At 39.6% G+C, this 16,759-nt stretch overlaps 1 long non-coding RNA gene across 1 annotated transcript in view; it reads left to right on the forward strand.

Moving 5' to 3' along the window:
- Window positions 1-16,759, forward strand: part of LOC114548139 (uncharacterized) — a 109,472-nt gene that overhangs the window by 8,465 nt on the left and 84,248 nt on the right. Inside the window, exon 2 of the long non-coding RNA XR_003691324.1 lies at window positions 13,968-14,051. This is a non-coding gene — a long non-coding RNA (uncharacterized LOC114548139). The remainder of the gene's footprint in view (window positions 1-13,967; window positions 14,052-16,759) is intronic.

The following is a 16,759-nucleotide window of genomic DNA, read 5'->3' on the forward strand; positions in this document are numbered from 1 at the left end:
TTACTGTTTCAACAATTAATGAAACACTCCTGTGGCTTGTATTAGAGGGTAGGAATAAACGATCAATATCGTCAGATGGTTTGGAGGTTTTCATCGTAGACTGATAGACCATAGTATGGTTTTCACTCTTAATCACAGCATTACTTGGTGGCTCAATATGTGAATATTGTTCTGTTGTTTTTCAAGATTTTTTTTGGGGCATTTTAGGCCTTTTATTAGACAGGATAGCTTGAGATGTGAAACGGGAGAGAGAGGGACAATGACATGCAGCAAAAGGCCGCAGGTCGGATGCGAACCCGCGGCCGCTGTGATAAGGACTGAGCCTTCGTACATGGGGCGCACGCTCAACCAGGTGAGCTATCCAGGCGCCCCATTAATGTTGTTCTTTAATACATTCTGTTAGATCAAATAAGTTGCACTACTATACAGTCTCTTCATGTACCCAGTGACAACTGCGGAAGTACCCCTTGGCATTACAGTATACACAACAGTACAGGTATGTCTTAATAAGATATATCTGTATCTGGTAATGTGTTTCATTATTAGGCATTAAAAAAGAAGTCATTCAAGTTTAGGGATTGTGCTTTTAAGCCCTACTAAGGTTTTAATATATTGAGTTATGGCAGGGCGCTTCTTTCTAGCGGTTTTACAGCTCTCTTATTCATTTACAGCAAGCTGCTTCCCCACTTGGAGAATGCCCTAGATTTAGTTCACGTCTGGTTTTAACTGTGGTTGAGTCCCAACCCTGTCTGACTGGGGCAACAAGTGTGACTGTGTGTGTGAGATATTCCCCTGGCTGAAGAATTAGACTTTGGTTTATGTTATGACTGTCTGTGAGGTTAAAGATCACTTCAGAGTTTAGTTGGGCTTCTTCGAAGTGTGACTGACAGTGAGCCACTCTCCACTGGGCCTCTCCGTTACTGCCCACCAACCACTTTTCTGTTTTGAGGAAAAATGTATTGGGCGTCACCAACTGACGCCACTGAAATGCCTCTGGGCGCAATTGGATAGACCTAAAACCAATCCGAGCGATGAAGGAGATGACTCTTCAACGTCGCTGCGCTGTCGTCATTGTGTAAAGCCCGCCTCAACGGTTGTGATTGGTGCCTCGATTTGGAAAATTTTTAAATTGGTTCGAATGGGCTCTTGGCCAGACGGACTTGCAGAGCAAATCTCAAATTTGACGGAAGTTCATCAGGGTTTTCCCAGGCTATAAAGTCAGGTCAGTGCATTTTGTTCAGCGTATGTGTAAAAATCAGAGTGGAGAATAGTTAAGCATTCACTGTGTGATCGAATAATGATGGTGGGGGAAATTGTCTGCCATTATATTAGCATTATATCAGGTGGGTACGCTGCGGTTTGTGGAGGAGCCACAAACGGGAAACACGATGAGTGAGTCACCTTTTCAACAGTTTGTTGATGCTGCGATGCCAAAACAGAGATAAATCTCTCTTTATTCATCACCTTCCCTCAAGTATCTCAAGTCCCTGCACACTGACACACTTGTCATTAGAAACTCTGACAGCTTTCTTGTATATTTTGTATTTTATGATGACAGTGATTAAAGGATGATCTCACAAAAGAGATGATAATTTTTAGCATTTAGCATGTGATTTTGAATACTTAAATTGATATTTTAACATAGATTTTTTCCATGTTACTCTGTCCTTGTGGCTTAATGGAAATAATTTGTCAGATCCAGCAGCAACACCTTCAACAGCAGCACCACTTTAGAGGCATAGCTCACCTTAAAAATGATGCTAAGAAGGGGCAAAGTGACCTTTTTCACTTTTTTCTTTCACTTGCTTCACTTGCTGTCTAGTAGTGACATATATTTAGCTATTTATTTATTAAAAAAAATTGTGTTTGTAGTTTTGGTTGAAGTGTGAAATGTTTAGTTGACAATGTATGAGTTACACTTTTGTGTTGTGGCTGCTGTAATATGTTTTATTTTCTTTTGTATTCTTTATTTTGTGCAAAGTAGAGTATGTGGACCATTGGACCGGAAGCTGTGAATGAAATTACTTTTGTCTTGGTGTTATGTAATTCCAAGTGGGATGGGCCACTTAGTGGCATGACACGTTAATAAAATATATCCTATCAAAAATATCATGCTATCCATATGCATTTAACCTTTTAAACCTGTTATTTCAAAATGCTGTGCAGCCATACTAAACAAAATATCTTTTTTTTTTTTTTTTTTTTTTATGCGTCAGCTCGGAATGTTTGAAATTATAATGGGCATTTTAAGAATATTACATTTTATAGACAAATTGATTAATCCAGAAAATAAATGTTCATTAGTTGCAGCCCAATATGATACTGTCAGACCGTGTGGAATAAGATGATTATTCCAAACTTAAAGCTGCTTAAAGAGAAGATAAAATGGGAAATCTGTTGGTGGGTTAAATATTTATAATTTATTATTAATGGTTAATTGTTTTCTATAGTACTTTTGAGAAAAATGCATGTACTTCAAATTTCAATGTTGATCCTTTTCATACCAGGCGTAGTGATATTTGAATGTACTGAGGTAAGGTGTGTCAAGGATTGTTAAAAGGGAAATGTGTTCAGCTCTAGCAAATAATCAAACAAAAGATAATGTAACCGCTCTAGTGCTGGCAGCCTGACCTTAATAATAATAAAAAGAAATCAAACATAATTATTTCCACATCAAGAAGGCTGCTGCACAAGGCCATTCTGTTGCTTATCAACACTCTCTTAAAGAAGTAAGCTTTTAAAAATGTGAAGTACTAGTTTGGGAACAATGTGGAGCATGTAAACAATCATTAACGTATCACTATAAGAAGGCCCCTTTCATTCTCGCAACTTAGATATCAATGTCCAATTTGAATGTGTCATTAAACCAAGGATTTGCTCTGCAGTTTACCTGAGGCAGGAAGTGTGTTTCATCTCAACCTGTTTGTGTTGCTAGCCAAGTCGACGGAGAGCTACACACTGGGAGGTCCAGGATGCCAATTAATGCCAAACGCCCTGAGGGTGTGTGTGTGTGTGTGTGTGTGTGTGTGTGTGTGTGTGTGTGCGCGTTTGTCTTTCATAAAAAATCGGGAGACTTACTGATCTAATAGGTGTAAGCATTCCTCATCTGAGTTGCCTAAACTGCAGCCAATCGACAAACTCTGGCATACAGGAGACACTAATGTAGTCAAAGATGATTCAGTTTCTTGCTGGTAGTGAAAATAACGCCTCTTCTTTAACACACTTGCATGTGTTGGCATGTGGCACAAGCTGTGTTGTGTGGGTATATGCAAGGTTGTTTGTGTGAGCACTGTCTGTCTTTCTGCAGCGTCTCCCATGTGTTTGGTGTGTAGAGGACAAGCTCATGTTTCCATCAACATAGCTGGTCCGGACAGTTGGAAACTCAATAGGCAAAGTGTAAGGCAGTCACTCTGGGATTAGTGTACACTACCTCCCTTGAGTCTCCTTTGGCATAGCAACAATGGACACAAAAAATTCAGGGAAGTTGCATGCAAGCTCTGCACACTTTGAACTAATACAACTCATATGCATGCTTTTACCAACAGGCATTCACACCAGCAGAGGCACATCTACGCACATTCATGTTCCCGAACATGTGCAGGTGGCTATTCTCAGTTAAGATGTTATCACTCAAGCTTTTACGGAATACTACCCTGTGATAAACACATGTTGCGTCCTGTACTTTGTATTTGTGTATATCCTTATGTACATTATTTAACAAAGGCACTTACAGTTCACTTTTTCACCCAGCCAGTTCCTTGTTTGTACAGCACTGTCTAAACTGTCTTGAGTGATTAATGCTGTACCCAAGAACTGTTTGACTTTGTTTAATGCAGGACGACACAGAGGGCAGCGAAAAGCTGCCAACAATCCTGTATAACTGAAGCAACTTCCTGTATCACAACAATTATTTGTCAAGTTTGTAATTAATTACAGCCAGGGTGCAAAATTAACTTTTTTGACCACCAGCCAAATGGCTAGTGAATGTTTACATTTGACCAGCCACAGCTGGTTAGTGAAGGATATCTACCAGCCATTTGCATTATTTACCAGCATTTGGCTGGTAGATGGTAATGCTAATTTTGAGTCCTGATTACAGCACAATATTCTTCAACTATTTTGACTTTGACATGTGGAAATTGTGATTTTGATGACACAAAAATATGATTTCATGCTATTGTTGACAATTATGACAAAATGAAAAGCACTGCTGCAGATGATTGTACTCAGAATAAAACATACAACATATAGTCCCACCGTGCGCAATTGTTTATTGTTATCTGATCACATTTATAAATCTTTCCAAAAACAGAAACATTTTACAAAAATGTGGCAAGGAACCACAAGTTAGAAGGCTGTGTGTTTAAGCAAATGTTATGCTTTTTGTAATGTATTTAATAGGACTATAAGTAAAACCCTTAGGTGTGAAAGTAAACAGTCAAAATAATCAAATTGGCCTACGGAGCATGCGTAAAGATTTGGCTGGATGCCGGCCCAGGGTGTCAAGCTGGGCGGCCCACGAGAAGAGGCTCCAAATGCTGCTTGTGTTCTCTGACCCTTGTCCATGTTGGACGGGCTCCAGCTGGTCCTCAGAGCGAGCTCTTTCTACTTTCACATCTGTAGACCTCTTCTGTGCCAAGAAGGGCAGCACTGACCCTGCTGACCATCTGTGTGTGTGTGTGTGTGTGTGTGTGTGTGTGTGTGTGTGTGTGTGTGTGTGTGTGTGTGTGTGTGTGTGTGTGTGTGTGTGTGTGTGTGTTGGTGTGTGTGTGCATGTGTGTGTGAGATAGAGGAAAAACTAGCATAAAGGGAGAGATGGTAAAGTACGGATCATGTGTTTGACTGCGAGTTTAGTGTAATCTGTTTGTGTGGGAATCATGTGGAAGAACATTGTTTACAGTCCATTGCTTCACCTTGTTAGTATGTGTGTGTGTGTGTGTGTGTGTGTGTGTGTGTGTGTGTGTGTGTGTGTGTGTGTGTGTGTAGCATGATTGTGTTGGTGACCCTTATCTGTCACAGGGGATCTGACCGAAGGCGATCCTTTGCCTCATCTACCCTCTGCCTGTGGGAGTCCTTTGCCTTGTTTTCTCACAGATTGTCACTCGGGCATGTCTGCTCTGCTACTGTAAAGCCAGACTTTACCTTAACCTGCATGGCCTACTCCATTTAATACAAATACATTCCTACTAATAATTTCCTTAGGCATACATTAAGATTTTTGAATCATTTCCTTTCTTTAATGTGTACAGTATGTCAGTATGAAATTAAAGGGTCAGTTCACCCATATTACAAAGAAAACATGTTTTGTCTTTGTTTTCTTACCTCTAGTGCTTTCTTTAGATTTATAATCTTTAAAACGGACATATTATGCTTTCCCGTATTTTCTGTCATATGTTCAAAGTTATAATGTCAGATTTTCATGTTATCCCTTAAAATAATGAGGTATAAGTATTTTTTTTTTTAAATCCCCATGAGCTAATCTGTTCTGAACGCTCCAGTTTTTTCTAATTTTGGCTAAATTTTACGCAACTCTAAACTGGCCTTCTATGATTGGTCATCTGCTCCAGGTAGGCAGGACTGGAGTGTTTTTTTGTTTGTTTTTTAAGCTACTGTGGTGTTATTGTCGGCAGTAAAAATGTCACCTGCTGCTAGTGTTGTTAAATTCTCACTAATTCCGGGTCACATTACTCCTGAAACATTACCGGCAATGTAGTATTTGGTTTAAAAGCCCTAATCTGTGATTTTTGACTGTAGAAAGTGCTGCTATGTTATAGTGTCCACTGCTAACTATAGTAGCTACATGCTAACGGCAGTAAAAGATGTAATCGTGGCTGCCAATGTGTTTAAATTCTCCCCAATTTTGGGTCGCATTACTGCTGAAACATGTCAGATTGGGTAGTGTTTAGTTCAGAAGCCTTTATCTGCGATTTGTGACGGTAGAAAATGATGCTTCGTTCCATTACAATCTAACGTTAGCCTATTGCTGAATATAAAGTAGTTGCTAACGCGACATAGCTGTAATCTTGGCGGCCAGTGCTGGTCATTTCTCCCCAAATATGGGTCACTATACTGCTGGGACATGTCCGGTTGTGTATTATTGGGTTTAGAAGCCTTAATTGGTGATTTTTCACGGTACAAAGTCCTGCTATATACGCCGTTGCAGTAGCTCCAGTTTCAACTAGTGAAACAACAGAGGCTGCGGAACGCAAATTCCAGGAAACACGCTGGCCAATCAGAGCAGAGTGGGCTTTTTTGGGAGGCGGGCTTAAAGAGGGTGAATACAGATGCAGCACCCATGGGCAGTATGATTTTTTATTTTTATTTTTTTTTTTAACACTAAAGCATGTAAACATGTTACAGTATGATGGTATTGATCGTGAATGGCGGAGACTGCAATTCCTGCACAAGATTCATATTGCACATTAGGGATGCAGAGGAAACAATGCAGCATGTAATTCAGCATTACTCTATTTGATCTCATTGAATCAAACCTCACTTGATTGTATAAAGTTACTGCTGATGCAAACGGAACATTTCCTACTGCTGCTGCTGCTTCATAGCATTAAAAGTGTTCAGCTGGCAAAACACAAGGTGGCTTTTATTGTGAAAACTGAGAAATCCGCACTTTCCACAGTAAGCATGTGGGTCTGCAAATCAACCAGGAATGAAATCTTATTATTAAATATATATAATTATAAATTTATATTTCATTAACACGTTTTTTGGTTTTTGAGACTTCTGAATGGAGTGTTTGTGATGCTCAAGTGTTGAAAAATTACAGGAAGAAATGAAAATCATTTCAAAAGCAACATCTCTTCCTAGAGAATCCTGTTAAACTGTAGAATTTTCTTTTGTAATTTGGGTGGACCGTCCGTTTAAAATTCACTTGCAGAGACCTAAAAGTTAACCTTTCACATTGAAGATGGAGTTAAAACATGCAGATACTGAGATATGCTAACACCACATGTGCTCAAATATAGTAATGCATATGCACCAGTGCTACAAGGGGAACTTTCTCCTCAATGTTGCATGTAACTAGTTTAACATTACGACCTTATCCGACTCAATGTGATTCATCAGAAATGCAGTAAATATACATTTTAGTTTTTGTATCTAACAGCTGTGAACTGATTTTTTAGAACTGATTAGTGTATTTCCAGCGAGTGAATAATTGATTATTGAACCATCTCTGTTGGAGGCCTCTCATTATGCATACTGTATACACACACACACACACACACACACACAATAACACACACTAACACATTTCCATATAAGCCCACACAGAGAATATAAAACCATTGTCAAAATGAAACATAGCATAGTCTTCTCGTTCCAGTTATTGTAGTTCCAAACGGTAGGATGGCTATGTGGGTATTTGTGTATTGTGTTTCAGTGTGTAGGTTTGGGTCCTGTTTCACTGCCTTTCATAGGAATGCACAGCTCGCTGCAGCTCAAAGAATCTCAGTCAGAGAGCTTCTTACTGTAGATTAGAGGAAGAAAGGAAATTAGAGGGAAAGGAGGAGAGGGAGAGAGTGAGAGCAGAAAATGGGTCAGACATCTGAAAGCCAGGCAGTCCTTTTTCTGCGATGGGTGTCAAGGCATTATCCAATTGCACCTCTTTTTCTTGCTTTCTCTCATGCATTTGTTTATTCCCTCTTCTCACTTTCCCTGGCCAAGAAAAAGTGCAGAGAGAGGAGAGAATTATTATGCTTGGCATTTTGCAGAGGACAGGCTTTAATTTGGACACAAGCCAGCCGATCAATCCCCACATTGGCTCAGTTACAGTACAGCACTCTGTGTGTGTGTGTGTGTGTGTGTGTGTGTGTGTGTTTAAGTTAGTAAGTGTGTGCGTCCGAGTCCACATGTAACAGCTAAGCTTTTAAACTATACAAACCAGCAGATTGCTCTAAAAGTAAAGCACGCTGGACTAATCCTGTGTGGAAATGACTTGTTCTATACACAGAGCCTTGGATGAACAATGAATTGTATTAAATCTGAAATGAGCATTAATGGAAAACACATGTAACAATGTCACAATAAAGGAAATAAAGTTTATTCTGTATGAGGCAGTCTGCATAGGAGCATCAGCTGAATGCCTGAAATGGAAATGCGGAGTCCTGTAGGTCACACGTTACATAAGTGTGTCACGGGAGATAGTAAGCTGGTTTGGAGAGGAGCTCTCTGTCACACACACACACATGTACAGATTTACACTTAAGTAACTCAGGGCGATTTGCATAATATTCAAATATGTGCATGTGATTCAGTGGGTGGTTTTGAAAAGTGTCTGCCAGCCTGCTTCTCTGGCATCGAGAGCACTTAGCCCACTTCTGTTAGAAAGTCCTAGTTGTGGGCATGATGGCAACTGACCAATAGTCCAAAACCCAAGTAAAAAAACCAGCAGTTTACAAAGGTACAAAACAGAAAATCCTGACATTGAAGAGGCTGAAAGCAGCATTTATTGGGCAATTTTGTTTTGAAAAATGACAAATGATAAAAAATAGTTGCTGATTTATTTTTTTATGTCGATTTGACTAGTTGAATGGACTAACTGTTGCAGCTCAAAAGCAGAAAGACACGCTGAAAGTATAACCAAACTAAAGGGGGAGCAGTTCACAACAGAATCACTTCCAATTTAAAATGGAAAACCTGGATGTTGTTTATAATAAAAAGCTTTTGACAAACAGCGCTGTCCCAAATGTCAGATTTGTCTAAAAAGATTAACAATGGCTGCAGTCAAGTTTTGGGTTATGCTGTCATCTTTTTTTACGGTGAAGATCAGGCATCACAGTCTGCCTAAAAAATGTTGGTTTGCGGGAATGGCATACCGATTTGTTAGACATACTATGTCAAATTCGCAAGCAAAGAGAAGGACAATACTTCATAAAGTATAAACAGCTTTGCCTGAAAACAAAGGTGAAGTTTTTAAGACATTATTTATTTGATTTGATTTACAAAAAATACGCTGTCTCTCACTATTAAGAAGATGATTGTGGAGCAGATGAGCAGGCTTATATAAATGCCGTATTGGCCTGAATATGAGACAGCCTTTCTTTTTTAGGCTTATTGAAAATAAGAGACATTATTGATACAAGTTGAAGAATGCATGTCCACTTTTAATGAAATGCAGTTTAAAAAAACCAATCTGTAGTCTCGTCTTTGCACTCAGTTTAAGCATTTCGAAGAGAATCAGCATCTGCTGCGCATTCAGCGGTTTGTCCTCATTCTTGAACTCTCTTCTCCTGTAAAAATGAAAACATCTGGTTTGTCCAACAGACCATGAATCTCACCTTTTGTGGAGCTTGTTCAAGAATGTTTTGAGTGCAGCTAGTAATAAGCATTCCTTCATTCTGTTTCACAGCCACAAACGCACTGTTCCGGGATTGGAAAGATTTTGCGATTGTCCTTTAGGGCTCGCCATCTTGTAACATGACATTCTGTGACGTTAATTGTTGGCTGCTTGACAGTTGATTCTGTCCCCGGTCAATTTCTGCAGTAACGGTCAGTAAGTGCTTTCCACTCGTTTCCACTCATTTGCTTTCTTTGTGAGAGCGAGATGTTAAGATGAATAATAATCTCTTTTCTGTGTGTTAAATACGGGGCTGGAGTCCGGATATGGTTAGCCTAGCTTAGCATGAACACTATAGGTAGGGAAAACGGTTAGCTTGGCTCTGTCCCACGATAAAAAGTAAGCCTGGACAACAGTAGACACTGGAACACAGCTGTTACAGTGTAAAAAGAGATCAAATAAAATGTCCTGTGCCAGGTGCATGGGTAGCAGCAGAAAAAAAGGGGTTTATGTGTTTCCCTTCTTAGTTTTTCAGAATATGATCAGGTTCAGTGTTGTAAATAGGCTCAAGGAGCAGCTAGGGCTGGGCATTGCCAATGATTTCTTAAATCGATTCCGATTCACAAGGTCCCAATTTGATTACATTCCCGATTCAATATCAGTTAGGTTAGGGACATTTCAGTTACAATACCATTTTTTTTTTAACATTCCCCTTAACAGAAGTGCCTGGAAGAACAGGGACGCTACGGAAACCTAAACTTGCATGTGTTAAATTTGGAGCCGATGATCGGATTCGAAACGATTCCAATAAAGAAACGATTCCATTGGAATCCTAATTTTTGGTTCTCGATGCCCAATCCTTTATCAGGATATATCAGGATATATCTGATCAGACAAAAAGTAAAGAAGATCACGAATCTAGCCAAACATCCGATGACTGATTTTGGTCTGAACCCACCAAAGTATTGAGGTTGTGATAGTCAGCCTTGGTGCTACATAGGTTTTTCAGGTGTTGCTGTACAGTTTCACTTCTGAACAGGACTAAGTCATTACCGCACGTTTCCTACTTGCTAAGATACTAACCTGTATCTCTCTCTCTTGGGTTAAAATAAAACGCAGGACATACTGTAGGGGAGATTAAGTGCTGTCAGGTTGAGCCCTGACTCCAAGCAGCTGGCCCTCTTATGTGTCCCACCTGTGCCACTGCATATTTATCCCTCCCCGATCGGCTGAAAGCTGGCTTAGCATATGGATTAGCTGGAGAATCAGATGCATGCACCTGAGTACTTCACCTTTTTATTTTTATTTTTTTAGCACATCAGAAAAGAATAACAATTTGCACAGTAACCAATTCATGATAATAAAACATGTGCAAGCAAGACAGGAGACCCCAAATGCCTTATATAATGTCTTCCTTTAACATTAAGTATGGATTCAGTTTAATGTTTAACAAAAGGGAGAATTACAAAAAAGAATATCAAATAACATAAAAAGATATACACATCAATAGACTTCTACTTTATTACTTCACCTTTTGATCGGAGTTATGGAAGCAGTCGTTCAGTCTCTCTGTAAAAATTTGTGAGACAGCAGCAGTTGTGAGACACAAAACGATACTTAAAGGCCAAAAATTTCATTATCTTCTTAATACAAGAGATGGGAGTGGCCCTCTGTGTGCCGCATGCCAAGTCAGGTGGAAAGATGACAATGTCATGATGCTACATGGCTGAAAGAAAAATGAAAATGAAAAATGTATCTAACGTGCCCAAAGATGCCATGATATTGTGTGTATTGGAGGACGTGTGTGTGTGTGTGTGTGTTTGTGTTTTAATCAGAGCTGAAATAGACCGTCAGTAAATAGACTTGTGGAATGACAGGAAGTTAATAAAATACACTTTGAAAATGTTTCAGCCTTGGTTTTACTTGCCAAAAGCATTCATCATTGCCGTTGACATTTGAATAAGTATATAATACATATATTATCGTTAATCGCAATCATTTCTGGGATAATTTGTCGTCCGGCAAACAGGCCTATTGCTGTTGACATTTTAATAACTTCATGGTGTGTGTATCTCTGAGTTTTGAGTTTAGTTTATTTATAATCTCCATCATGATCAGACACACAAACTACAGGTGTATTAATAATGTTATGATTTACTTTTATAATAAAATAGTGACAAAAAAGCAACCTGTTATTTCTTTTTCAAATACCGAATCAAAAATGCCACGGGAAATTATGTCTTCTACCTCAAAAATATTTGTAAAAGTGGGCGAATGAATGAATATTTTACAAAAATGCTGCAGACTAGGAATCGTTTACCTTTGGTCCTGGGTCAGTATCATTGTCTTAATTTGGTATTTTCGGTAGCACAGTGCACATGGCTTCAATAACCAGAAGAAGTTAGGGGCCAGTTGGAAGTAGCATTAGCTGTCAGCGCTGCTTGTCTTGACTTCTCCTCTGAGTAACTTCACTGTCAGCTGACACATTGCCTTCTTACTGTATATGTGTAGCGAGGTTTGATGTGCCACCGACTCACTTTATTATACAATTGTGCTTTTTGAAGACTTTAGGCAACATCTTTAACAGTAGTCTGATATTTCATTTTGTGGGAATGTTGCGGGTGACTCGAAGCAGGTTTTTGATCGTGAGCCAGCAGTAGTGTAGCGAATCACACACACCAACACAGACTTATTCATTGTTTGTATTGATTAATTTTCTAATTTCATGCAGAATTTGGGTCAGATCTGTAGCAGGTGTAGCTGAATCTCTCACAGCTATTTTCCACGTGGCGCGTCTGCACTTCGTTCCGGATGCGCTGCGGGCCCCGCGAGTTTTCACGGCCATTCACGTCAACCCCTGATATTCCACCAGCCACGCCACGGCGCGTCCCAGAAGGCTGCGTGAAGCGGCTCTCTGCTCCGCTAAAGACACGCGCCAGGTCAATTTTCACGTGAGCCACGTGCCATTCTGACAGCTGGACAGGAAGGGAAACAGCGAGATTATCACACTCCTAACTTGATGATTCATTAAAAAATCAAAAACAGTGAAGGGAATGAAATACATTTTAGTTGCAGCCCTAATCTCTATGTATTTATGTCTATTTCTGAGTGATGTTTGTTGATCCATATGTTTTCATGTTAAACGTGTATACAGTGTGTTGGTGTGTTTATCTGACTGAAAACAGATGTGAAGCATTATTCAATTTACCCTTGCAAGTCCCTTGATTTCCAATCCAATGCAAAGAGGCCGATTTGGTCCCGTTCAGTTTAAAATGATTGAATGTGATGCACAATGAAATATAATTTACTTCTTTAGTCATGCAACACGGCCTTGGTTATTATAGTCATTTTCAAGTTAAACGCTTTATAATTATGGAGGACGGAACATGACTTAAGTCTCAATAAATAAATACAGGAATAAATAAATTCAAATATAAATAAATTAATGAATAGATATATGCAGTAATAAATGAATGAATAAATACATGTCTAAATAAATAAATAAAAGAATACATAAAAGAATAAATAAATAAATGAATGTTTTGAATGTATTTCTCTCAATCATTTCATTAACAGTAAATAACTAATAACTTAAGTTTAATTAACTATCAATTTACCAATTATAGAGCTGTAACAATTCCAACTTTTGCTGTACAAATAATTGGCTCAGAAATAATTGCGATTAACAATATAATTATCTCTGTCAGTCAAATTTAATTTTTTGATATTTATTTATTAGTTTTCTAAAACAAATTAAAGTTTTAAATGAATTTCCGGATACATCTTTTGTTATATCACTATTATGTGACCGAGATAATGTAGTAACACGAGTACACAGCCTATGAAGGAAATGCCTCTTTATTATCCTAAAAAAAAAATTATCCCCCCCCTCGTCATTTTTTGTTGCTATGAACGTGTATAGGCTGTGCCAACAAGTGGCATAGCTTTAGCCCAACAGTCCGGCCAATAATCAGTTCTATTCAAAGAAACTGCGATTATGTAAAACCATATTATGTTACTACAAATAATTGTTACAGGTCTAACCATTTATTAGTGATGGTTATTATAAAGTGTTACCGTTGGGGTTTCTGCACAGTTATGTCATGCATGCATGCTGACAGTCACAACAGTTCCGAACAATCACAAGTGCATTTCCCATCTACATCTTGATGATGTGTGTCGAGGCCCGATTGCTAATTATTATTATTGTGACATGTTGCAGTATACAGTACGTGCTAATGAATCCGGTCTGGTTATTATCGCCTGAAGCCTGTATTTAATTGAAGTAGTAGTACCACTTTTGAACATCAAGCAAGGTTAACTTCCTTTGATTCCTCTGGCCAGCCTAAGCTTTAAGTTATGGCTAAAGGAATAAACTACTAAGCCTTTTAGTGGTAAGCTGGTCACATGGTGAAATCTAACACCGGTTTGCATAGACCAGACAGGCTTGCAACCTACCTCTGGGATTTTCCTCTCATGAACTCAGAACCCTCCCAAGTCATCCCCGGCAGGACATGCATGCATGAGTTGCCATGTGGGTTTCCTTGTACAGAGCTGTGTCTATCTGTAGGATTTGGCTAACTCTTTCTGTAAGCCAGATTGTCTGGCACAGGGGAAGTTTTTCTCACGTTGGCAATGACTTGAAGGAATCACAGATCGTCTGTTTTTATTACAGAGTTCCCTAAGAGCCACATTGGGACGAAAGCTGGACTGAAATGTAAAGAAACAACACTGAAGTGAAGAAAACTGAAAAACCAAGGTAAGACCTGTTTCCCTTATTTGTGCACACCTCAGTCGCAGATTGACATGTTTGCTGCTAAAGTCACTCAAAATTCCTGTTTACGCACACACTTAATTACCTTTGAACCTACATCAATGTAAGTGTATAGTTACGTTGATACCTCAAAAGTGTGTCAAAGAACTGGATGGGGAGTTGGGGTTGGTTTTGAATTTCCATGCTGCAACACAGTGTCATATTTCCACAGGTGCAGATATCAGATCTTGTATGTATAGCACATCTGAGCTGTACAGCACACATGTTCGGCTCACTCATGTTTATCAGCTTCCTGTGCTATTGGCCTGTCGAGAATGATCAAAAATACAATATGGATTAGTGCAGTATCCCCAAACTAAAAGTCTGCACCCTCTATTCTGGGAGCTGTTATTCTTCTTTCCAGATAAGATGTATGAGCACAGCTTTCTCTCTCTGCCACGTGAATAGCGTGGGGGTATCATGCTGTATATAATGGACTGCAGGCTTCTGTGTAAGCAGCCTTCATTTACAAAAAAAATCACATTTGGAAAAAAAACAACTTTGCATATCCTCATACTCTGGATTCTTAGGAATAATCACACTCTTCCCTCACCTTTGTGCTGCCGGGATAAACATGTCAACATCTCTGCACTTCAAGCGGAGTACTGAGAAATTACTCGGGTCTGACGAGGGATTAAATGGACACACTAGAATTAGCCCGGTGCAGCAAAAGATTATTTTGGGCCCGTTTTTTTTCTTTATGTGTGCTGGCGGCCGGCCAGTATAGCGTCGCACAGTTCACAGACCCCGAGCTGCAGCAGTCAGCGGCCTTTCTGAAGAGCGTTATCTTGCACTGTGTTGAATGTGCACTTTTCCGTTTGCCGCTGCCGCTATCTGGAGGCGAACATGCTGGGCCTCGGTGATGGCTCACGCCTTCGCTTCACAGCAGTGCTCATGTTGACTTATGATCCTTTTCATGTTGCATTTTCATGATTTATATGTGTACTCAAGGCTCAGCGCGCTGCACTGTGCAGCAGTTTGTTGAATCGGAATCCAGTATAGAATCAGTTGAACAAAAAACTCAAAGATTAAACTGCGATCGGTAACCATTATATGAAATATTCACTGAATATGTATCTGATGCATTGAGATAACTTCTGTAGACACATTCAAATAACAAGTGTAGCCTACTGACCTTTGCATACCTTATTTTTATGAGCTACTAGCTCCAAATGCTGGAGGTCACAAAATTAATTTATTGATACGATATGAATGAAAGGGAGATTGTGACATCAGAAAATTAAACGCCCCAATCAGCGAGATTGTTTTACCAGAGTTTGTCGGCCTTGTTGAACTGCAAAAACCCAGAGTGCTGCTTTTTTTTGGCCGAGTGCAGACACTGGCATGCAGAGAGCCAAGTTGCTTTTTGGCCTTTGGCAAGTTGCTTAGGGCTTGAACATGTTTCTCTGGGCTGCACATACAGTATACAAATGTGCAGGTGTGTTGTTGCGTTAGACATTTGCGAGGCTGTTTCTGTGTTAAAGTAATTCAAGTTTTCTTTTGTCCTGTTTTGACCCTGCCTACGTACAGGAAGTTGGATCAACAACAACGTGTTTGAGGCTCAGGTCTGCACATCTTGTTAGTAGGGCTGGGCGATATATCGATATTAAAAATATATCGATATATTTTTAAATGAGATATGGAATTAGACCATATCGCATATATCGATATAGTTCAAATGTGATCCTTGCTCCCATAGATATATACACAGATGTCGCCTTGAGGTTCTAAACATACGTCAAAACCGCCGCCATCTTGGAACAGGGGTGCGAAGCATTCAGATCAACGCTAAAGATGCCGGACTTTTGTACTGCTTAATTATGTTTGATAGAGGAAATGAAAAGAACAAACAGCAATGAATAACATTTAACAGGTGACAATGTGTTTTATGATTATGTATGCCGCCGACCAGCAACCTGAGCTCCGGCGGCAGCGGGAGGCGGAGAGCTCCGTGGCCGGCCGCAGCGTCTCTTCCCCGGGAAAAACACAGCTTTGCCTCGCTGCTGCGCGGGTCCCCGCTGATCCAAATCGGACCAGCCAAAGACAGAGTGGTGATCGGTAGGATCTTACACGTAGTCCAGGACGACCTGTATGTCGATATCGGCGGAAAGTTCCACTAAGTTTGCGGCGGCAGGCGGACGGAGAGAAGCTACAGCGGGGCAGCAGAGACCGTCTGCAGCTGCAGGATCTGGAGCTCAGTGCCCGTTAAAATGACATGTAACGCATAAATACATACAGAAATAAATAGTGGAGGAATGAGCCTGGACATTTCAGTCTGTTTTAAACTTCACCTTGAAGCAGAAACTCTTAGTTCAGAAGGGTGAAGTTTCCGTTTGGACTCAGATCTGTGAACCGATCATAATAAATATTCTTTGTATTAACACATTAATTAGTTTCTTTGTTTTGTAGTCGATAGTTCATCTTTTAGTTTACTTAAGTGGAAGCAGTATCAAGTGGAAGAATGGGACTATAAAACTAGGCTTACAGGCATGAGGCATTACATTTTGAACAAAGTAGATTATATTAATATCAAAAGTAAAAAAAATAGATTGTACATTGGTCTTTGCTGATAAAACAACCAGATCCAAAACAGAACCTCACTCCACTGATAGTACTTTTCTGTTGTGTTAATAATTAGCCTACCTTTGTAAGGG

The sequence above is a fragment of the Perca flavescens genome, chromosome 21 (genome assembly GCF_004354835.1).
Source record: "Perca flavescens isolate YP-PL-M2 chromosome 21, PFLA_1.0, whole genome shotgun sequence".
Lineage (NCBI taxonomy): Eukaryota > Metazoa > Chordata > Actinopteri > Perciformes > Percidae > Perca > Perca flavescens.